At 43.9% G+C, this 24,598-nt stretch overlaps 1 long non-coding RNA gene across 1 annotated transcript in view; it reads right to left on the minus strand.

Moving 5' to 3' along the window:
- Window positions 1–413: 413 nt before the first annotated feature.
- Window positions 414–24,598, minus strand: part of LOC144888434 (uncharacterized) — a 40,576-nt gene continuing 16,391 nt past the window's right edge. Inside the window, exons 2-3 of the long non-coding RNA XR_013621010.1 lie at window positions 9,997–10,092; window positions 414–805 (exon numbers count right to left, since the gene is read on the minus strand). This is a non-coding gene — a long non-coding RNA (uncharacterized LOC144888434). The remainder of the gene's footprint in view (window positions 806–9,996; window positions 10,093–24,598) is intronic.

The raw sequence follows: 24,598 nt of genomic DNA on the forward strand, positions 1-24,598 counted from the left end.
CAAGCGATTCCTGTCCAAACCTTGGCAAATCTCGTGAACAGCATGCCTCAACGTGTACGTGCTCTCCTGAATGCTCGTGGGGGTTACACGAAGTACTGAACTGTAATTTTACTGTCTGTAATCCCAGTCGTAATTTAACTTTTGTTTTTGTGAAAATTTTTTTGGCTAATGTGCAAAATAAAGAGATACTTCTGGAAAACGTACAGAAGTTTAACACAGTACTGTCCATGAATTGAGTTCGATATCAGTTTACATCACTTTCAAGGATCAATTTATTTGTTTCGAAATGTCAAATGTGGTTTTTGTTTCTTTTAAAGGTCACATTAACAAAATCTAGAATAATTTCAACATAATTCCAATGAACTTTTGGTTCTAAGACATCTTGAAAAGTAAGTTCACCCCCACAAAAAAAATATTCCATATTAAATGCCAAGTCTGTATATAGATTGACGTTCCGTATCCATGAGAAGAAGTGATCATTTTGAAATTCTTCTTGCCACAACCTTCAGATGTTATTGCTGTAGACATCCTAGGTCCATTGGTTTACCGTGGCTGCTTTGATTCGATGGCCTGAAGGTATCTGAATATGAAGCCGCAATAATGAATTTTGCTTGACGTGTTTTGTGCACATCGGAGAGATAAGGAAGGTCGCACAAGAGGTAAAATCTGTTGAGGTCAGGAGTGCACGGGTTGAGGTAGTGCACAGGAGTTTATCAGTTAGAGGACGAGGCAGAGTATGATTGAAGACAAAGTAGAAAGTCCCCTGAAGCAGGACCAATGAACAGAATTGTCATCGATGAAAGACCTGGAAGAAACAAAAAGGTATTCAGATTAGAAGGGTGGTCAGGATACGTACAAGGTTTGAAAAGTAATAATACTTGGCGTACTGTATGTCGCTTCACCGATGGACTCAAAGGACAGCACGTTGTATTTTCGTTTTACATACAAAGCTGAGGTTTGTATAAGAACTAACAGATATAACATATAATAAAGGGTACGGGAGACAAGGGAGACAAGAAAGGCAAGCACAACAGTGGAGAACAGGGACATCGGGAGATCTGTGGAAGAGAGGGGGTTGAGGTGGGGTACAAGAGATAAAGAAAATGGACACTACATGGACTTTCAGGCAAGAAAACGGAATTGGAAGAGGTGGGTTTGGAGTGGATTAATGGGGTAGAAAAGCTCGGAACAAGCTCGGAACAAGTGTGTGTCTACCCTCAGGAGAGGCAGGAAGCACAATCTCTCTACTCTCAAGAATGAACTCTCAAACCTGTCTCCTTCCTCCAAATCCTGGTGGCGTCTGGTCAAATCCGTTTCTGGTGTTTGTTCCCCCTCCATCTCTCCCTTACCTCAAACGGCTACACAGCTGACACCACATGTGATAAAGCCGAATGCCTCAACTCTGTGTTTGCCTAAAAATCGTGTGTCCCAAACCGATCCGTCTCTGTACCCACCTTACCCAGTCGAACCCAGCTGCTCCTGGACTCTGTGTCCTTCTCTCTTGACAAGGTGGAGAAATTTCTGTCAAACCTCGACTCTGATTCTGCAACTGGACCAGACAGCATCAGCCCATGGGTCCTAAAATCCTGCTCTGCCGCTCGTTCACACCCCCTCTCTATTCTCTTCACCTGGGAGTGTGTGGGAGTTTGTTCCAGAGGTGGGGAAAAAGAGGATTGAAACAGTGAAGGTGAGCAGAGTGCCTTGATTTTGGCAGTTTCACCAGAAGAGTGTGGCTGGCTGATGTTGTGCATCCTGCAGAAATATTGTGAGGACAGAGAACAGACAGAGCAGGGGGAGCCTGGCTGGAGATCAGTCAGTAAAATGCAAAAAGAGCACCAACATGCCTCCGGTGAGAGAGAGAAAGACCCTCAGATTCAGCTTCATCGTGGGAGATACCAATGATTCTAAAAGCCTTGGTTTCTACAGCGTGAAGCCGAGCTAAGTGTCAGGCAGGTGTACCAGCCCAGAGGGGAGAGCAATACTCCATCAAGCTATGGATGAAAGCTTTGTATGTGGTGAGGAGCTCATTAGTGCCAAGGAAGGACTTCGCACGATGGATGATGCCCAGTCAGCGACTGGCTTTGGAGGCCAGCTTGTAAATGTAGCTTTCTCAGAAAATATCGTGGCAGATAGTGAGACCCAAAACCTTGAGTGACAGAACGTCTTTGAGAGGATTGTTGAGAAAGTAAATGGGAGGGGTTTCCAGACGATCTTCTCGGAAAGTATGAGATTTCACAGTGAGTGAAGAGGCTGCTGCCTGCTGATCTGAGGGATGAGAGATTGAGCGGCAGAGGGTGGAGTCATTAGCAAAAAGATAGAGAGGATTTTTCAGAGAGTCGGAGAGATCATTGAAGATTAGAAAAAGCACAGGGCCTAGAACACTGCCTTGAGGATCTCAGGGCTGGACATGAAGAGGAGATGAGAGAATTACATTGAGAGCCACACATTGACTACAACAGCAGAGGAAGTACGCGAGCCATGAGTGGAGAATGCCATGGATATCATAAGAGGAGAGTTTAGAAAGCAGAGCGGAGTGCCAGACCGTATCGAAGGCACGTGATATGTCAAGGGACACGGCTCTGATTTCATGTTTGGCAATGAGGACCTCCATCCATTGTTGAGACAGCAGAAGCAGGATGTCCAGCGTAGAGTGACCTGGTCTGACTCCAAATTGATGATCCAACATCAAGCCATTGGAGAAGAGGAAGGATTTAATGTCAGAAGCAATGATGGAATCCATGTCTTTGCTGATAATTGGGAGCAGGCTGATTGGTCTGTAGTTGCAAGTATCTGGTTTTGCACCTTTTTGTGTAAAGCGGTAATGTTGCCTGATTTCCAAGCAGATGGCAGATGACCTTGAGCAAAAGAGAGGGTGAAGAGAACAGAGAGCGGGTGAGATAGAGCGGCGGAGCAGGATTTTAGGACCCGTGGGCTAATGCTGTCTGGTCCAGTTGCAGAATCAGAGTCGAGGTTTGACAGAAACGTATCCACCTTGTCAGGAGAGAAGGACATGGAGTCCAGGAGCAGCTGGGTAAGACTGGGTAAGGTGGGTACAGAGAGAGATGGGTTTGGGACACAAGACTTTGAGGCAAACACAGAGTGGAATCATTCAGCTTTTTCACTTGCGGTGTCAGCTGTGTAGCCGTTTGAGGTAAGGGAGGGGGTGGAGGGGGAACAAACACCAGAAACAGATTTGACCAGATGCCACCAGGATTTGGAGGACGGAGACAGGTTTGAGAGTTCAGTCTTGAGAGTAGAGAGATAGTGTTTCCTGGCTCTCCTGAGGGTAGATACACACTTGTTCTGAGCTTTATGAAAGGAACTGAGATTACCTTCAGTTGGATTTGCCTTCAAAGAGGTGAGCGAAGGCAAGTTCTTTCATGGCAACTGCCTCACCATACGATTAAGTGTACCATGGACGGGAGGAAGGGTATGACAACTGAATATGAGATGGTATGGGATAAATCTGTGAAATTTCACAGATATATTGCATGTCTATCAGTGCATCTCAATGAGGATGTAAAATGACAAAGGATATTTTAGAACACAATTGTTGTTTTCATGGTTGTAGTTGTTGTTCGTGTGCTCCTGTTTACTTTTATATATATTTTTGTATATTGCTTTGAGAAGTATTACTATATTTTCTTTTGAGTGCTCTTCGTGTATCCTTGCAAATGGTTCCTCTCATAAAATAATAAATGGTACGTTGGAACTGCTACACAAAAGCTAGTGCTTCTGCCTCTTCTTCCTCAATCCTTACAACACAGGCTTTTAAAACAGGTGGGTTTATGATTAAATGAACGAAAAAACTTTCTAAGTAAATGGATTATTACTTTTCCAAGCAAGTAAATGGATTCCAGGGAGTCCTCGCTTGACGTCGTCCCGGTTAACGTTGTTTCGTTATAACATCTATATAGTCAGGGAATATTATCAGAAATCTTGGAAATCTGGGAACAAATTCCTTACCAAGAAATTTCTTCACCAATGTGTTTGTAAGGGTGTCCACTAACACATTTCAAAAAGTTTAAATTCAGGACCCCTAGGGGAACCCGTGACAGGGGTCAACAGGGGTCAATTACCTTTTTTAAGATCAAATTTTTCTTATATTTACATTCTGGGTCACAGTATCCGACAGGAAGCATCAAAATTATTCAAAGTAGGCTCATTTTAAAGCTAAGAACATATCTGACATGGTGATACCTAAAACAAATCAATATGTTAAAAAGTTTACACAATTCTGAGCAAAAAATAATAATTTTTTTGTCATTGTTTGGGTAAAAATTAACTTTTCTGGTCTACAATTCGTCTTCTCGGTAGATACCCCTTCGTTTCATTTTTCTGAAAGTTTCCAGCAAACTGCCCAAGATATGCAGCCTTAATGTATTATAAGTAAAACATTCTGGTATTTATAAAATTGAAACTATGAAAGGTCACTGACCTTTATTGTTTTCCCTTATTGCAACATAAATTGTAATAACCGTTACAGGTATTTTTCTTTTGTTACCCTAATTTTTTAACCCTAGCTTTTTCCTTTGTAGGGCAGTACAGGCTAGCAGTATGGACGTAGACATTATTCCTGCACCTCCGCTAAATTGCTTCATCTGTGAAGGCCCGGAGACGCCAGCTCAGAAGCTCGCACAGGCGACTCCTAAAGGCTACCCTACTCTGTTGGCGTATGCAGAAGCGGTTGGAAATGCTACAATTTTGGAGCGCATGAAGGAGGCATGGAATGTCGGAAGACTGAGATACCACTTCGAATGTAAACATGATTTGTACAACATGTCTGTCAAGATCACCATGAAGTCAACTCGTAAGTGCGACCTGTTTTACTAGGCAGGGAATAATTATTTACTGACCTGAACATTATTGTTTAAATACTGGTGATATTTCATGTGAACAAACTTCTAAAATAATTCACATTTGATTTATTGCAGGGGCAGCAGGGAAGGAGAAAGAGTCAGCACAGATGAAGAGACGACGCATTTTCTCTGGGTTCAGTGCATCTACATGGGCGCCAGACACACAGCGCCAATAGTTGCAGTGTTTGAACAGAGGTTTGAAGAAACTTTCAAAAGACTCGCCGAGGGAGGAAGAACCCCTGCACTCTGGGTGCAGTATTACTACATGGTCGATGTCATCAAGATCTTCATTAAAACTGAACGACTTGCAGACCACGACGGGCACCTGTCCTGCATTGTTACCAGGATGCTGGACACCTTTTCAGCTGCGGGGCATCATCAATACGCCAAGGGCGCACGGCTGTATTGTCAGCTGATGAAGCAACTCGAAACTTCGCCTAGATACAAGGAGACCTTCGAAAGTTTCACTGCTCACGGGAATCACGTTGTCCGTTACTCTTGCCATGATTGGTCTGGCACCTGGTGTGACATCTGTATCGAGCAGAAACTGATGAAGGGGGCCAAGTCAGAAGGTGGTTTGAGCAGAGGAAGGATGAGGAATAGTGATTCTGGCCACAAGTGCTGGGTACAAACCCTCAACCACTTCTCCGATGTCAACCAGCGCATGGAGGAAGGTGCCAAGAAACATGGTCCACTCCACAAAGACCTTGCCAAAACTCGGCTGAAGCGAGACGCTGAAGCGATTGGACTTGCCCTGAAGTGGTTGGAGGAGAACAATCCCTTCGACCACGATCGAGACAAGCATTTGCTTGTATCCTTCTCAACAGGATTCACGAGCACTGCAGATGACACAGTCAATGCTGAGAGAGCGTCTGAAGTAGGGAGGGAGATGCAGATAAAGCTGGACGGAAAGTCAGTGACATCGACCATGCAGGTGAAGTTCAAGGTACAGGCCCCGTCATCGCTCAGAAAGATTCCCAAGGTCAATGAGAAGAAGATTCACCTAAACTCACTCAAGTTGTTCAACCGACTGATAATTTTCGCCCAACGGCATATGACAGTCGAGACAAGCTTAAAGTATGAGCTGACTCCCTTCCCCTTGTCCTTGTTCAGCAACAAAATCAGAAAATGAACAAGGCGAACAAGGCAGGCTTTTCCAAGACTAGCCTGAAGGAGTTGACCGATCCGCTTGACCTCACTGACCAAGCCTGCTCCAGTCTGGTGGTTGATGGCGGATGGCTTCTCTACATGGTGAAGTGGGAACAAGGTCAGACTTGGCAGGAGATTGCCGACAGTTACCTGAGCTACGTGCAGTGTCTCGGCCGTCGGTCTCAGAAGATCACTGTTGTCTTCGATGGCTATAACAGCTCGCCAAAAGATCACGACCACATCCGGCGTACCAAGAACTCCTGCTGTGATCTACTGATTCGATCGGATATGATACATTTGACACCAAAGGCAAAGTTCATGGACAACACTCATAACAAGAGTGAGCTCATCCATCTCCTCTCTTCAACATTCCGGAAATGTCAGATCACCGTGGAGCAGTGTGACAATGATGCTGACACTTCGATTGTGAGAGCGGCACTGGCTGCTGCTACAGATGACTCTGTTGAGGTCAGTAAAATTTTGTGTAGGTATTTTACTTACATCAACTACGATTACTTTTGATTTATTTCTGTGTTGATAAAACAAAACAAAAAAACCTTGACATTGGCACATATAAAACTAATTAACTGAGTTAAATAAAAAAAGAAGAGGCAATGTTATTTTAAAAAAAATTTGGCAAATGCAAATGTTGTGCTGCACTGGGCATCAGTAAACACATGATCGTCATTTTTGTAACGTCAATTGTATTTTGATGTGCCACATTGTTATGAAAGTGCATTTATCCTCAGAAAAGAAGAGTAGCATAGTTAAATAACTTTTCAATTGTTAAGTTCACCGTGTTTGCAAAATTCAAGACGCTTTGCTCATATCTTATTCTATTTTCAGGTGCGGGCGGAAGACGCAGACGTGCTGATAATGCTGGTACACAATAGCTCAAGCACCAACCATCCACTCTTCTTAACCACATCGAAGGGCTCTTACGATGTCAGGAGGATCTGAGAAGCTCTCTCTGAAAGACAGAGGCGGTACCTGCTCTTTACTCACGCCTTCACCGGTTGTGATACGGTTTCTGCAATCGGGGGCCACGGGAAAACGCCTCTATTTGACACGTTTTGTGCAGGGGACATTGATGAACATATGGACATCTTCCTTGACGTACGGGCTACTAAGGACGTGGTGACCCTCAACCGGGGCTGGTATTGCGATTTTCCAGCACATTTACCATGAACCAGGTACTACTTTGGGTGCAATTCGATACAACATGTTCTCGCGGAAGGCGGCGGCCGGGCTGATCAAACCAGAGACTCTACCTCCAACAGAGGGTGCAGCTGCACAGCATTCTCTCCGTGCCTATCTCCAAACCCGGGACTGGATGCTGCTGCAGAGCATGTCTTTGGACCCCAGTGACTATGGATGGACGGTAGGGGTTCGTGGTTATGAGCCAGTTCCAACAGTAGACCCCATGGCTCCTGAGGAGCTGCTCCGGTTCACGACCTGCAATTGTGCTGGAGATTGCAGCAACCGGCGGTGCAACTGCAAGAAGAATGGTGTCAAGTGTATCTCAGCATGCGGAAGTTGTACAGGCATTACATGTATGAACTGTATCCCTGATGATGTAGAGTCTGGAGAAGACTCAGACCTCGACTCCTGAGGTATTTGACATTGTGGAGCAGTATAGATTTAAACCCTTACACGAAAGCGGACGAACCGATGGTAAACCGATTCCGGATTCCCTGTAACGGTTATTACAATTTATGTTACAATAAGGGAAAACAATAAAGGTCAGTGACCTTTCATAGTTTCAATTTTATAAATACCAGAATGTTTTACTTATAATACATTAAGGCTGCATATCTTGGGCAGTTTGCAGGAAACTATCAGAAAAATGAAACGAAGGGGTATCTACCTAGAAAACGAATTGTAGACCAGAAAAGTTAATTTTTACCCAAAAAATGACAAAGAATTAATTCTTTTTGCTCAAAATTGTGTAAACTTTTTAACATATTGATTTGTTTTAGGTATCACCATGTCAGATATGTTCTTAGCTTTAAAATGAGCCTACTTTGAATAATTTTGATGCTTCCTGTCGGATACTGTGACCCAGAATGTAAATATAAGAAAAATTGGATCTTAAAAAAGGTAATTGACCCCTGTTGACCCCTGTCACGGGTTCCCCTAGGGGACTTGAATTTAAACTTTTTGAAATGTGTTCGTGGACACCCTTACAAACACATTGGTGAAGAAATTTCTTGGTAAGGAATTTGTTCCCAGATTTTTGCAATATTCCCTGACTATATAATAATTAGATACAAAGCCTTCAAAGAACGTCGATTATTTTACGATTATTTACCAATAACTCACTATTACATCGTCGGTCAGAACGGACTACATACCTCTGCACATTACTCTCTCCCACTTCGCATTGCTCTACGTTCCGGCATCAGTTGTTATTACATCTGGGGAAGGGGAGAATCCTCCGGGTCTCAGTGACTCGCCACTCTCCACTATCCACCAGTAAATTGTTTTATTTTACAAAACGGTGATTTTTTTTGTATTACATTTATTTACAGTACTGCATTGCAAAGTACAATGCAGAATATGTATATAAACAATGAAAGGCGTGTGAATTTACTTAAATGTGATGCACTTACTGGGAGCGAAGGAACCTCACATACCAATTTCTTATGAGATCATTGATCCATTTAACGTCGTTTCACTTAACGTTGTGGTTTTCTTTAACCCTTGGATGCAGTGATTGGGCCTCGGAGGCCAACAAGGTTTTTTTGTTGTTGCAAAAACTATGCTGTACAATTTTTTTTTTGGACTGAGCCTCATTTTCACGGACTTTCATGTTGTTACACAAAATTCAGTGACATAAAAAAAATTCATTCCGGCTCATGGGAAAATCTTCATTCTTCACGTATAACCTGAAAATCCGACATGAATGCAGGCCTGGGGCCTTCGAGGCCCCGCATAAATGTCGTTGTACTACTATGTTATATCATTATTTTCTTGATATGAGCCTCATTATATGCTCCTATAACTTGGTTACAAATAATTCAGTGACAAAAATATGAAAATTTAAAAACTTTACACGAATACATCCGTAGGGCCTCCGAGGCCCAATGGCTGCATCGGTGTAGGATTTTTGACAGTTGTGGACATATACATTCTAAGTAAAAGGATTAGCGAATCTTTTTTTTTTTAGCAAATACTCCTCCAAGAGCCTCAACTTTTTAGAGAAAAAAAAAGTTGAAAAACCAAGAACAAAAAATAATTTTTTGCAAAAAAAGAAAAAAGATTCATTACTTGTACGGGATTCTTCCAACTAATAGGATCAATGATTCACATTTTCTGAGCAAATACACATCCATGAGCAGACTTAGATTGAAATAGGGCATGAAAAAAAAAATCTATAAAATTTTTTTAAAAAACATAACACAAATACTCCATTGGGCCCAATGGCTGCATTTATGTAGGATTTTTGAAGCCTACATCTGAGGGTTAACAAAAAGTAACCACAACGTTAACCGAGGACCAAGTGTATTACCTTTTCAACGGTTCATTTGTATTATTGTACGATGGCTGAAAATCTTCATAATAAAGGACAGATTTGGACGAAATTGGGTGAATGAGTTGGGTAGGTGACAAGGACAAGCTGATTGGATTTTGGTTGAGGCCCGAGGTTTGACATAATGGAGGGGAAAATAATGTTATGGCAAAGGGATTGTGATTACCAGGAACAAACAACAACAATACTGCTGATGGATACAATGAAAAAACACGGGTACTTTTACCAATCCAGGAGAATACCTTTGGGTTAATGACAATAATAATAAAATATATCAGCAAATCTGAAATCCGATTGCTATTATCCAAAAGCGCGTCAACTTTGCTATGGAATCAACGACTGTTCCAATGCAAATCTTGTAAAGATAACATGACACCATGCATAATAACACGACAGTATGCAAACATTGTAAGAATAACATGCCATCAGAGCCACTGAAATTAGGTCATGTCCTACCAGTAAGCCAACCATAAAACCTAGGCCATGCTGTCTGTCCAGGTATGATGTGCTGGTGCTGCAGAGCAATTTGCTCCTCAGGCACCGTAAGCGATCCTGAAAGAGAAGAATTGATTACAATAACTTTTCTAACAATTATTGTAAATCTGGTTCTCATACAATAAACTTTTATCAGGCAAATATAAGTTCATCCGTCATACATTCAGGTAAATATGGGGAGTGATTGAATAATTTTAACCTGATGCTTTGTACAAAAACTCACTAACCAATTCAGCCACAAGTGAAGAATTGCTGTCAAAATATTTGGTCTCTTGGTCTTCTTTTGCAACATAAGGCTGCGGGGTAGCATCATTGGCTAAGGGCATGGCTACGCCATTGATGCAGTGCCAACTGCATCAACTCTGCAGGTTAGTGGAGTAATTGTACACCGCTCCTTTCCGATTCCATCTCCAAGCGCTACATGACATCATAGCCGGGGCCCCGAAGGGGGCCTGGCGATGATGCGTGCTGAAAGGGAGTACTCAGTTTGTTTTCTTTCTTGTTTGTCCGGGCGATATCTCAGACATCCTTTGAGCTAGGAAGCTGAAATTTGATCACAAGAGAGAGCACGTGCTTTGGTAAAAACAGTATTTTTTATTTTCTGATTGATCAAATTTCTTTTTTGATTAATTATTAAGTACATATTTATGTTCTTTCTCATCTGGCCAAATATCTCAGGTACCTTTTGAGTTAGGAAGCTGATATTTGGACATGACAGTGACCAAGTGATTTGGGTGTAAAGGGTATTTTTGATTTATTGATGAATCAATTAATCGAGTAATTATTTAATTATTTTATTACTTATTTAATTTATTATTTAAAAGTCATAGATTCGGTTAGTTATAATTAATTTTATTGATTAATCAATAAATATTTTGATTAATTAACTGTTTAATTTTTTTTTGTTTAAGTTACAGGTTCGGATGAAACACTAGTAGTTTAGGTATGCTATTAGCCAATGGATTAAGAAATTAATTATTTGTTTATTATTATTTATATATTTTAATTAATGTATTGCACACCTCTCCCTCCCAATACCGTCTCTATGTGCCACGCACTGGAGGATATGTTATTTATTTATTTATTTGCCATTGTGGCAGTGTAATTTGAATGTATCTGTACTTGTTTGTAATTTGTTAAGAATGCCGGCAATAGCTCACCTACTCTTCGCGAAGGTCACCGTGGGATCTTTAACGTCTACGGAGCAATACCAGCAGACTCTGCGACACACATTGATGAATCACCCTGCCTGCGAAACACCAGGATGATCGTTTATCGCTGGGTCAGGATTCAAACCCAGGCTGGACAGCTTAGAAGCGAGCGTGTGTACCTGTGGAGTTGAGGCGCATGGTCTTTTGTGGACACCATTTAATTCAGATTGATGTTATGTATAGCCATAAATCGCATTCCAATTATGCATATTTGCCTCTAACACCTGTATTCCGAAACTTTGTTGTTACACAATGACTTATGGTTGAGCCTCACGGTTTGGACTGAACTGGTTTGTTTCATATTCCCACCTGTGCACCAAGTTCATAATGCTGGTACTCTCGGTTCAAATCCAATTTACTGTCTGCATTTTTATACTCAAAAAATGTCCTTGTAATTCATGTAGGATTTGTAGGATATGTCCTTGTAATTCATTCAGAAGTTTACTGATGTCTAACTCGTGTTTTTATTCAGGACTTGATGTATTTACGAGTTCCACCAGTGAGCCTAAAATCACTGTTAAAAAAGTAAATAACTGGTATTGATCCTGAGGAAGCTGCAACAAGCTTTGTTGTAGAGTGGTTGTTGTAGAGTGGTTGTTGTGGAGTGGTTGTTGTGAAGTGGTTGTTGTGGAGGGGTTGTTGTGGAGGGGTTGTGAAGTGGTTGTTGCGAAGTGGTTGTTGTAGAGTGGTTGTTGTGGAGTGGTTGTTGTGGAGTGGTTGTTGTGGAGTGGTTGTTGTAGCGTGGTTGTTGTAGAGTGGTTGTTGTGGAGTGGTTGTTGTGGAGTGGTTGTTGTGGAGTGGTTGTTGTGGAGTGGTTGTTGTAGCGTGGTTGTTGTGAAGTGGTTGTTGTGGAGGGGTTGTTGTGGAGTGGTTGTGAAGTGGTTGTTGCGAAGTGGTTGTTGTGAAGTGGTTGTTGTAGAGTGGTTGTTGTAGAGTGGTTGTTGTGAAGTGGTTGTTGTGGAGGGGTTGTTGTGGAGTGGTTGTGAAGTGGTTGTTGCGAAGTGGTTGTTGTGAAGTGGTTGTTGTAGAGTGGTTGTTGTAGAGTGGTTGTTGTGGAGTGGTTGTTGTGGAGTGGTTGTTGTGGAGTGGTTGTTGTGAAGTGGTTGTTGTGGAGGGGTTGTTGTGGAGTGGTTGTGAAGTGGTTGTTGCGAAGTGGTTGTTGTGGAGGGGTTGTTGTGGAGTGGTTGTGAAGTGGTTGTTGCGAAGTGGTTGTTGTGAAGTGGTTGTTGTAGAGTGGTTGTTGTAGAGTGGTTGTTGTGAAGTGGTTGTTGTGGAGGGGTTGTTGTGGAGTGGTTGTGAAGTGGTTGTTGCGAAGTGGTTGTTGTGAAGTGGTTGTTGTAGAGTGGTTGTTGTAGACTGGTTGTTGTGGAGTGGTTGTTGTGGAGTGGTTGTTGTGGAGTGGTTGTTGTGGAGTGGTTGTTGTGGAGTGGTTGTTGTGGAGTGGTTGTTGTAGCGTGGTTGTTGTAGCGTGGTTGTTGTGGAGTGGTTGTTGTAGAGTGGTTGTTGTAGAGTGGTTGTTGTGGAGTGGTTGTTGTGGAGTGGTTGTTGTAGCGTGGTTGTTGTAGAGTGGTTGTTGTGGAGTGGTTGTTGTGGAGTGGTTGTTGTGGAGTGGTTGTTGTGAAGTGGTTGTTGTGGAGTGGTTGTTGTAGAGTGGTTGTTGTAGAGTGGTTGTTGTGGAGTGGTTGTTGTGGAGTGGTTGTTGTGGAGTGGTTGTTGTAGAGTGGTTGTTGTGGAGTGGTTGTTGTAGAGTGGTTGTTGTAGAGTGGTTGTTGTGGAGTGGTTGTTGTGGAGTGGTTGTTGTGGAGTGGTTGTTGTGGAGTGGTTGTTGTAGAGTGGTTGTTGTGGAGTGGTTGTTGTGGAGTGGTTGTTGTAGAGTGGTTGTAAGTCTGTGTGTTTTTGTTGCCTAACTTAACTTACTCCCCTCAAAGCTCTCTGCCCACCATTTGTTGCTCTGGAAAGTACATACAGCCCTCTTCATCCTTTTTCTTCCTCTTTTATATTAGAATCACGTCACACAATTAACCTGTGTTAATTTTCTTAGCATTTCTTCAAATCTCTAGAATCCCACTGCGGTCACATCTCGTTTAGTAAGCGAGGAGTCTGTTGCTGCAATTTTCCATTGTTTGTGATTCTCCACTTCATTGCATTATTTATGATTGTGTGATAGATTATGTGATGTTATTTCCACATGTAATATTTATCACATCATATGATATTCACAATAACTTTACCTATCTTTGTAATCATTGTTATTAAATATCCTAAACACAATGGGATTTTAAAACACTTTATAACTTAATGTTCCTCGATATTATATGTCTATTTTCATTTACAATTCCAAAACTAAACGAGTGGTTTCTCATACACTCGCGTCTTGTTTCTTTTTGCCTTCCATGTTTGGTGTGTGTGTGTGTGTGTGTATGTGTGTGTGTGTGTGTGTGTGTTTTGGTTAGTTGTTATCTCAATATGTGGGTTTCAGAAGTTGGAAAAGAGCCCTCCAGATCTCAAAGTATCCACCTCCACGTGTGTGTGTGTGCAGTTGCGGAGTGATGGGAGTTGGGGGGATGAGAGGGGCGGATGGAGCGACCGCACCAGGCGCGAACCGGATAGGCCCCAAAAGACACCTTCAAAAAAACATGCTTTCATGCTCCATTTAGTTGTATTGTATATAAATTATAATACAACGAACTCGTGAGATCACGAGAAGCAACTTTCAGAACCAGGTTTTACAGATTAAACTCCGTGTTACGTGTCAATGTGTCAGGTCGATGTTTATAAACTCCTTTCCGTCTGGATTCACTTTTTTCCTAATTCCTATTTCTATCGCCTCGCACAGTAAATAAATCCGTGTTACTGTGTTAGTAATTATCAGGCTGCCTGCTGCGTAGATCTCTTATCTTGTATACAAAAAAAAAAAAAAAAAATGCACTCGGTAACATGGAGATCATCCATTGGCCCAAGGGATGGAGGGGTGTAACTGTTGGACATTTATTATGTAATTACGTCGATCAAATATACATATCTCATGGTGTTATGTCCCAATCAGCGACGCCAGGATCACGTGTCAAGTGAGTTCTTTCACTTCCTTTCCTTCCTCTAGAACAGGGGTTACCAACCTTTTTTGTGTTATGGCCTCCTTGGCTCCCAGAGCACATCCCCAGCAATATCCCTTTCAATACCCTACCAAAACAATATCCCTTTCGTGAGGGTCGAGCGGCAGAGCGCGTGTAAGCAGGCTCGGGTGGGGGGGTTTGGAGGCATGCCCCCCCAAAAAAATTTCATTTCTAGATGCTCTGTGGTGCATTCTGAGAGGTGTTTTTTTTCCTTTAATTGTCTATTTTGTTTGTATGAGAATTGATAAATTATTACACAAAAAATGAGGAATTCCAAGTAGCCAACATGAACATTTAGTTCCATAGTTTTTTTCTGTTCCTTACTGGCTCGCAACTACATCGTTTTTGGAAGAAGCAAACAAAGCAACATCGCTCGAATGATGCATGTTTGATATGAGATTAAAAAAATTATCAGAAGCAACACTATGGACAGCATAAAATAGAATTGTCACACAAGAAAACAGTATGAAAAGGTTCCAAGTCAAGAATATGTGAAAACTAAAAACCTCTGTTGTGTCTGTATTTAATGCAGCGTGTTATAATCTCACAAAAGAAACTCAATTCGACAACAACTCAGGTAATCAAAACTAGGGACGCGGTGCATGCGCCGTAAAAGTGAACTAAAAACTCCGTGGGATGGCTGAAATTGCATTTTAGCTACCAATTGGGGTATCTGTGGTTGAGTCACAGTCAGGGCACAGCAGAGGTCATCTTCCACGTGGAGCCGATTACGCTGTTTCGATTTGATATTCAACAGCGTGGAAAACCCCGCTTCGCAGAGATAGGTAGACGAGAATGGCAGAAGCACCCGGATAGCTATCTGGCTGATATTAGGGTAGCGATCCATTCCCACCCAAAACTCCGTCAAGCTCCCTCTCCCTCCCACACTTCTCCCTGCTCTCAAATGTTGTGGTTGTGTGCTTCCCCTTCTCTCCCCATCTTGTCTTCCGCTCCCTCTTTTTGTATATTTTGTTTGTCTGGTTGATTTGTTTGTGAAATAAATGTTAGCTCTTTCACGAGCCTCGATTCAGTATACAAAAAAAAAGAAAAAAAAAAAGAAAAAAAAAAGCTCTTCTCTTTGAATGCGTCTTTGGCAAATTAATCGTTTCCGAAATCCAGGAATTCATCTTGCATTGCCTCCGCAATGCTCTCCATGCAGAGGTTGACAGAAAAAGGATTCCTCACAATTTTTGCCTCATTGTCGTCTAAATCAGGAAAATACTTATGAAATTCTAGCTCCAGTGACTGCAGATGCTCAAGGATGTCATTTTTCAGTACAGGATCAAGCTCTTTTCCCATGCTGTCTTGCAATTCAGACATTCTTTCGAACATAGCAATGTTTCCTGTGTTAACTTTCCTGCGCCAGTTTTTGAGCTTGGCAACAAATCCTCTGAGATGATCGTGGAAAATAACAATATTAGTCGCTCTTCCTTGGAGCTGGAGGTTCAGCTGGTTCTGCTGCTCGAAAATGTCAGCAAGATAAGCAAGTCGTTCGTTCCACAATTCTTAGTCGTAATGCTGCAGGAGGTCATGTTTCCCTTGAAGATTCAAGAAATGTTTGACTTGCGCACGAAGTTCAAAGACGCGGTTCAGAACATTCCCTTTCGAAAGCCAGCATACAGCAGTATAGTACAGCAACGTTTCATGTTCCGCATTCATGTCTTTGCACAGCTCCTTGAACATTCAGGTGTTGAGAGCCCCTGCCTTGATGGTTAACAATCTTGATTACGACTTCAAGAACTTTCTTCAATGAGAGAGGGAGAGTCTTACAAGCCAGGGCGTAGCGATGAATCATACAGTGGGTTCCTTTCGCTTGTGGTGCCAGCATCTTCACTTTTGCTTGGAATCCGGATTTGGAACCAAGCATGGCAGGAGCACCGTCAGTACAGACACCGCATACATTCTCCCACTGAATTCCTCCCGCATCGAAGAACAACTTAATTTTTTCCATGACGTCGTTATCTTTTGTCGTTGTTTCCAGGGCACTGCAGAACAAGAATTCTTCCCTGATATCATCTCACTTGACATAGTGAACGAATGCCAGTAGCTGGGAGCAGGAACTAACATCGGTCGATTCATCAAGTTGAAAAGAAAACAAGCCGAAAGGCGCCGTCTTAATCTCATTGATGATCTATTGTTTCACATCTTCCGACATGTCACGGATACGACGCTGCACTGTGTTATTCGATAAAGACACCTGTTCAACTTTGCGAGCCTCTGCCTTGCCGAGAACCCGTTTGACAATGAGGAGGGTACAAGGCTTGATGAGGGTCTCCCCAATCGAGTGGGGTTTTTTTCTTCTTTGCAATTTCAAGAGAAACTTAATAAGAAGCCTGGACAGTTGCTACATTTTGTTGTTGAAAAGCTCCTCCCTCATCCAACTTCTGTCGCTTTAAATTTCTTTCATGCCGCTTGAAAAATTCGGGATCCTGCTTTGCATGTTGTGCGTGATTCGTCTCGAGGTGCAACTTCAACTTGGATGGCCTCATGGATTCAGGACTCAAAACCTTGTGACATAGCACACATTGTGGTTTCTCTTGGCCAGACACGGTAATGGACGTGAATCCAAGCTTTATGTATTCATCAAGATACTTTCTTTTTTTACTCCCAGAAGCCATAACGTCAAATCTGCGATAGGAAAAAAACAAAACAATATCAAAGTCAAAACAATATCATATATATATATATATATATATATATATATATATATATATATATATATATATATTGTTACGGGACCGCGGCGAGGATGTTGTTTGCCGAGCGGATGGCCGCCGCGCCCGAACAGTTACCCCGCCCGAACAGTTACCCCGCCCGAACAGTTACCCCGACTAACCCGATTCCTGAACGTTGGCCGAATCGCGCCACAGATATTCAATGGGGAAAAGACTAAAGCGAAGGATGTGAAGAAGAAGAACACCAAAGCAAAAAGGTTGGAAATGCTACTAAATTTATTCCTACTATTTACACAATCAAAGAAACCAAGGAGAAGGAAGGATAATAAAATAAAAACAGAAGAAGAAGAAGCAGACACAGTGAACCTTAGCTTATCTATGGCAGTCTTACTTAGAACCCTGGACAGAACAAACAAAGACAGACTCACACGAATTGGGAGTTTGCAGGCAGGAAGGATCGGAAGGAGGAATGGCTTGGCGGGGGAGGAAGGTTCAGCGGGGATCGGTCGGGCCGGAAGTGGATAGCCGCCGTCAATACCCGAGCTGGGATCGCCAAAACAGCCGCGGTTCCAAACTGCACGGCGAAGCCCCTCCGGTGCACCATGCGCTCTCCAAAGCTGCTCCTTTGAACTCTCTTGCACTTGGCACTGCACACTCGGCACTTGCCCTACTTGGCACTTCGCACTTCGCCGCTCTGACTCGCATGCACTTGATCGTCGCACGTATCTCTGCATGTATCTCTTTGGACGTATATGTTAGGACGTATCTCTCTCAGGACGTTCCTCTCTTGCTTCACCCTCGTGCACACTTCTCTCTGAAGCTCGTCCCTTTGCAGAACTCAGAACTCCTCTCTCTTAGTCCAACAACTTCAAGGCTTTCGCGCGCGCTCTTTATAGCCCCTCAGGCGATCAAGCCGCTTGTGTCCAGGACACGCCCATAGGTGAGCTCGCCTCGGCCCTGATTGGTCGGCACGGCCCTCTGGCTCCACCCTTGATGACGATGGGTGGGCACGCCCAGGATTCGGCAGTGCCTCCCCCTTCTTCTCCGAGCCTACCTCGTGGCGAATGGAGTCGCGGAGGGAACAGTTCGCAATTGCGGCTTTGGGAATGGGCATGAAAGGGGGTCTACTCTTATTTCACTTGGTGCAATGGAGTATTTAAATTAATGGAAGACACAGCCTTACACTAATACACATAATAAGGATATAACTACCGAACCGGGATATATGGTGTCCTTCGTGTATGTTTTATGGAATTAACTACGGGAATGCCCTTTGACCTTTATACAACAACAAATGCAGGAAGGAGGGTGACATTTTACAACAATTCATTACACAACAAAAAAAAAAAAAAACATTCTCATATCCAAAACAATATATATATATATATATATATATATATATATATATATATATATATATATATATATATATATATATATATATATAGATCACGATCATCTCTTATATCACAGGTGGCATGGCAAAATGTACGGACAGGTGCATTTGATGATTGACTTCACAGTCGGGTATACAAGGGTTGTTGCGTTCTGTATTAGTGGAAAACAACTGCTGCACGTCTCCAAAAGTTATTGCCGCTTCCTCTGGAGATGGTCCGTCAACTCGACAATGCTGTTTGTCATGGAGTGGTGGCTTTACGAAATTACGGCATGAAACAGCGTGCTATTGCTCGGCAGTATGGCATCACTCAAGGTCAGGTGTCAAAGATCCTGAAACGAAATGCTCAGAGGGGTGTCCCTACTCCAATACCGAGGCCAGGACGTACCCGCAGAACCACAAGGAAGGATGATCGCCAGCTGCACCGGTTAGTCCGCAATGGCCGTACCAAGTCAGCTAATTGGCTTAGGGCTGAGTGGCAGCAACTGACAAATGTGCCTGTATCCAGAAGGCTAGTCAACCAACGACTGGTTCAAGCAGGCTATCGTGCCAGGCATCCCCTGGGAAAGCCACGCCTGACCAGACAACACCGCCAGCGCCGATTGCAGTGGGCCAGAGAGCACCTTCAATGGCAGCCAGGACACTGGAATCACGTGATCTTCAGTGACGAGTCTAGATTTCTGGTCTATCGACAAGATGGCCGCGTCCGAGTGCGCAGACAAGTGCATGAAGCCTACAACAAAGATTGTATAGTGCCAAGAGTCCAAGCTGGAGGTGGTGGGGTAACCGTTTGGGCTGCTTTTCATGCAGGGGGCAAAACTGACCTGGTTGTTCTGAATGGAAACCTGAACCAGTTCAAGTACAGGGCCATTCTGGAAGAAACATTGCTTCCATTTGCTCGTGCATCCTTTCGAGGAAACTTTGTCTTCCAAGATGACAATGCACGGCCTCATCATGCTCGCATGATCCAACACTTTCTTGCTGACCGTGGTGTAGAGCATATGGAGTGGCCTGCCATGTCCCCGGATATGAATCCGATAGAGAACTTGTGGGCAGAATTAACGCGTCAAATCGACCACGTGGACCAGCAGCCGACCTCTGTGCGTGAATTGCAGCACACTATTGTCACTGCATGGCAAGCGATTCCTGTCCAAACCTTGGCAAATCTCGTGAACAGCATGCCTCGACGTGTACGTGCTCTCCTGAATGCTCGTGGGGGTTACATGAAGTACTGAACTGTAATTTTACTGTCCGTAATCCCAGTTGTAATTTAACTTTTGTTTTTGTTAAAAAAAATTTTTGGCTAATGTGCAAAATAAAGAGATACTTCTGGAAAACGTACAGAAGTTTAACACAGTACTGTCCATGAATTGAGTTCGATATCAGTTTACATCACTTTCAAGGATCAATTTATTTGTTTCAAAATGCCAAATGTGGTTTTTGTTTCTTTTAAAGGTCACATTAACAAAATCTAGAATAATTTCAACATAATTCCAATGAACTTTTGGTTCTAAGACATCTTGAAAAGTAAGTTCACCCCCACCAAAAAAGATTCCATATTAAATGCCAAGTCTGTATATCTATCTATAATTCCAGTAATCTCTGTACGTTTGTACGTTTGTACGTTTGTTTGTCTGTGACCGCTGTTTCTCGACAACTACCGGTCCGATATACTTGAAACTTGCCAGGTATATTGCTGGGGACCCGAGGATGTGCCTTTTCAAGGTTTGAAATTAATCGGACAAGTACTTACCGAGCTATGGCGATTTAGCCGTTCGCCGTTCGCTTTGGCTTTGCGAATGGACCAAACCATTCATGTAAATAGAGGGGGGGGGGGGGGGGTGTTCTGTGGTCGTTCGCTTTGGCTTTGCGAATGGACCAAACCATTCATGTAAATAGAGGGGGGGGGTTCTGTGGTCGTTCGCTTTGGCTTTGCGAATGGACCAAACCATTCATGTAAATAGAGGGGGGGGTTCTGTGGTCGTTGCGAATGGACCAAACCATTCATGTAAATAGAGGGAGGGGGGTTCTGTGGTCGTTACTGCCACGTGGTTTCAAAGTTTTTTTTTGTTGTTGTTGTTTGCACGCATGTTTTTTTGCACCCACGTACGGGCACGCCCTAGGATGTTTACACACACACACCCCTACACAAATTTTTTTTTTTTTTTTTTTTGGCAAGGAACGGGCACCCACGTACGGGCACGTCCTAGTATATATAAGGCTCTGAAGGCTCTGAAGGTGGTATGGAGGCAAGGAGTGGTGCCCAGTCAATGGACTAGGGCAGAAGGAGTTTATATTCCAAAGCAGGAGGAGGCTGTGACACTGGAGCAGTTTAGACCAATATCATTGCTCGATGTAGATGGGAAGATATTGATGAGTGTCTTTGCGGCACGGCTCTCAGGCTTCATCAGAGGGAATGGTTTTGTGGATGGTTCTGTGCAGAAGGCAGGAATACCAGGATCACCTGGATGCATTGAACACTCGGCAATGGTCTGGCAAGTGTTACAGGAGGCAAAGAGGCAAAGGAAGGATGTGGCGGTGGTATGGCTGGATTCGGAGAATGCATTTGGGTCAGTGCCGCATGCCTTGATCAGGTATGCCATGGATTTCTTTTGGGTGCCACGGAGATTTAGGGATTTTTTGATGGCATATTATGATCAGTTTTGGATGCGGTTTGCGACAGAGTCCTATGTAACAGAGTGGCAGAAGTTGGAAGTGGGGATCCCGATGGGATGTACCATCTCCCCGATTTTGTTTGTGCTGGTTATGGAGTTGTTGATAATGTGCGGTGAGTGGACATGGGAAAGAAGTGGAGCTAGCCCCTGGACAGAGGTTGCCAGCAATGTTTGCTTTCATGGATGACCTGACAGTTGTCCAACAGTCCGCTGATGCAGCAGTATCATTACTGAGGTACTGGGACGACTGGTAAGGTTGATGCAGTGGGCAAGAATGGGATTTAAAGCAAGAAAATCGAGGAGTGTGATAGTGAGACGAGGAGTGGTGGATAACATGCACAGATTTGAGCTGGGAGGGGAGGTGGTTCCATCATTGGTAGAGGCCCCTGTGAAGAGTTTGGGAAGATGGTATACAGTGGAGTTGAATGATGTGGGAAGAGTGGAGGAGGTCAGAAACAAGCTTTTGAGAGGTTTGAAGAGGATTGATGGATGTGGTTTGCCAGGTAAGTTGAAGGTATGGTGTTTGAAGTTTGGGTTGATGCCACGAGTATTATGGCCATTGATGATGTATGATATTGCAATTGGGCATGTAGAGAGGATGGAGGTTGTGGTGAGTGGGTTTGTGAGGAGGTGGTTGGGAGTGCCACGCTGTTTGACGAACATTGCCTTTTATGGTCAGGGTGGAAAACTCCAGTTTCCCTTGACATCATTAACCGAGGAGTTTAAGGTGGTGAGGGTGCGGGAGTTCATGATGTTGTGGGATTCAAGTGATGCAGTGGTAAAGAATGCTCTCCCAGAGAAGAAGGGAAGTCGGAAGTGGAATGCAAGAGCAGAGGTGGACGAGGTGGAGGAGCGGTTGCAACAGGAGGAGGTCATGGGGATGGTACAGCATGGGAAGCATGGCTTGGGGTGGATGGAGCATGAGCGATGGGCAAAGGCATGTGTGAAAGAGAGGACGATGGTTGAGAGGGAGTTGAGAAGAAAGGAAGAGGACGGGAGATATCTGAAAGCAGTCGGTCAGGCAAAGCAAGGTGCTTGGACTAAGTGGGAAGGTGTGCGGGTGAGGATATTGAAGTGGCAAGAGATTTGGAGGATGGAGCCAATATTGTTGAATTTCCTGTTGCGGGCAACGTATGATGTGCTTCCGTCACCAGTAAACTTGAGATTGTGGGGGTTGTTGCAGGAGGAGAGATGTTATTTGTGTGGAGGTGTGGGAACGGTGCAGCATGCACTCAGTGCATGCTCAGTAGCATTGGCAGCAGGAAGATACAGGTGGCGACATGATCAGGTGCTGGCGGTGGTGGTGCAGATGGTGCAACAAGAGGTGCTGAGATCGAGAGAGAGAAGAGTGGAGAAGGAGACTGATGGGAGAGAGGTGTGGTTTGTCAAAGAGGGCCAAGTGGAAAGAGGTGGAAAGAGGAGGGAGGAGGTGGAAAGCAAGAGGGCTGTCAGATCCTTGTGATTGGCAGGTGGTGGCAGACCTAAAGCCACAATTGGTATTCCCAGAGGAGATCTGTGTGACAAGGTTGTGGCCTGACATTGTCGTTTGGTCAAGTGCAACAAGACAGGTCATCTTAGGGGAGTTGTCGGTACCTTGGGAAGAGAATGTGGAGGAGGTGCACGAGAGGAAGAGAGGAAAGTTCAGTGAGCTGGAGGCAGAGTGCCGGGAGAAGGGTTGGCGCGTTTCGTGTCAGCCATTTGAGGTGGGGTGTCGAGGGTATATTGGCAATTCCTTTTCTGCATTTCTTGCTAGGCTGGGAGTGTGTGGGACAGAAAGAAGGAGGATGTGTGACAAGGTGGCCCAGGTTGCCTTGAAAGGCTCATTTTGGATATGGAGGAAGTTTATGGAGGCATTGTTGTTGTTGTTGTTCGCACTGGCTGGGGGTGGGGGTATGTACACATCCAGATGCAGTTGCTGCATGTGGATGTGTACGTGCCCCTGCTGGCCCACCTTAGCTGACCGTATCGAGGTTGAAGGGCCGAAACTGGATGATGCTGAGGACCTCGACTGAGGACCCGGTCAGTGCGGCACACTTGTGACCAGCTGTGTTTTGAACTTATATATATATATATATATATATATTGTTACGCAACCGCGATTAACACCACAGTTGCGGATGGCCGATTGCGAGGCTTTACCCTCCCGAGGCGAAAACTCAATAGCGGATTCCAAATCAACACAAAGTTAAACGCGCGGAATGGCGGACACAGCAAGCTCCGCAGCCTTATCTATTAAAATGAAACACCCAGGAAACTGCGTTCAGATATATACAGAAAATAATACAAGGATTTATTAATGAAAAGTAAAGACAGTGAAAAAGCCCGCGCCGGTAATAACTCTAATCAGAAGCCTAAATTGGGATCCCACACACAACAGATATCAAACACGATACGAGGGAGATTATGAATTACAAAAGAAACACGTCACGTCGTGTACAGTGTATGCGGAGCCCGGGCTTATCTGTCTCTGTCGTCTTCTTGTGACACGGCCGCGCTCAGCCGCCACCAGGCCTTCTCCAAGCTCCGATCCTCTCGCCGCCCACGAGGTCGGTGCACCAATCTCCAAGGCACCCAACGCAGGCCAGCGGCTTCACCCAAGATCGATCCCCACACGAAGCATGAAAAGACAGGAACGGGGAGAACGCAGGTTTGACTGCACGTCTCGTCCCTCCAACTCGCTCCGGGACTGGTCTCAACTCAACTCCTCCGGCTCAACTGAAGTGAACTCTCTGCGGGAGTGCTGGCAGCCAACTCTTCTGCAGAACTCTTCTCAACTGCTGCGCAACTAAAAGCATGAACCACAAGAGACCAAAAGCTGCACTGCCAGACGCCAGAGAGGCAAGAGAACAAGAACAAAGAACCAAGAGAGCGTTCGGCGCTCCCTTAAATAACCTCGCTGGTGACGTCACGTTCCTTGGTGCGCCACCCAATCAGTGCCCTCCACCGAATCACAGGCCTGTAGTGTTGTGATAGCGCGTGGCACTCGAGGCCCAGCGGAGGTGTAGCTGGCTGCGGCCATCATCGGCGGTGTCCTAGCCTGGTTTCCTGTCCGTTTGTTCCGAAGTCATTGTCAGGGAAAGGACTTATTTAATGTTGCGCTAAGGAACTAACTAATGTTTATGTGGTTTGGAGTGCCATAATGGACAAAGGTTTGACTACTAGGTGAAACTCACAGGGGCGTTACCTTTAATCCCTCACTATTTAACACCCGAATCTCCAGGTAGATCCACAATCATACATATTACCCCAACAAACGCCTAAACATCAATAACTTATTACATGTAGAGTCCCTGTCACGACAGTCGAATACCTACCTATACAGATCTACCTAGCTCTAGATGTTGCTCTACCAAATTCATAGCAATATATATATATATATATATATATATATATACGTATATATAGATATATATATATATATATATATACACACAGACTTGGCATTTAATATGGAATATTTTTTTTGTGGGGGTGAACTTACTTTTCAAGATGA

The sequence above is a fragment of the Myxine glutinosa genome, chromosome 12, assembly GCF_964187855.1.
Source record: "Myxine glutinosa chromosome 12, kmMyxGlut1.1, whole genome shotgun sequence".
Classification (NCBI taxonomy): domain Eukaryota; kingdom Metazoa; phylum Chordata; class Myxini; order Myxiniformes; family Myxinidae; genus Myxine; species Myxine glutinosa.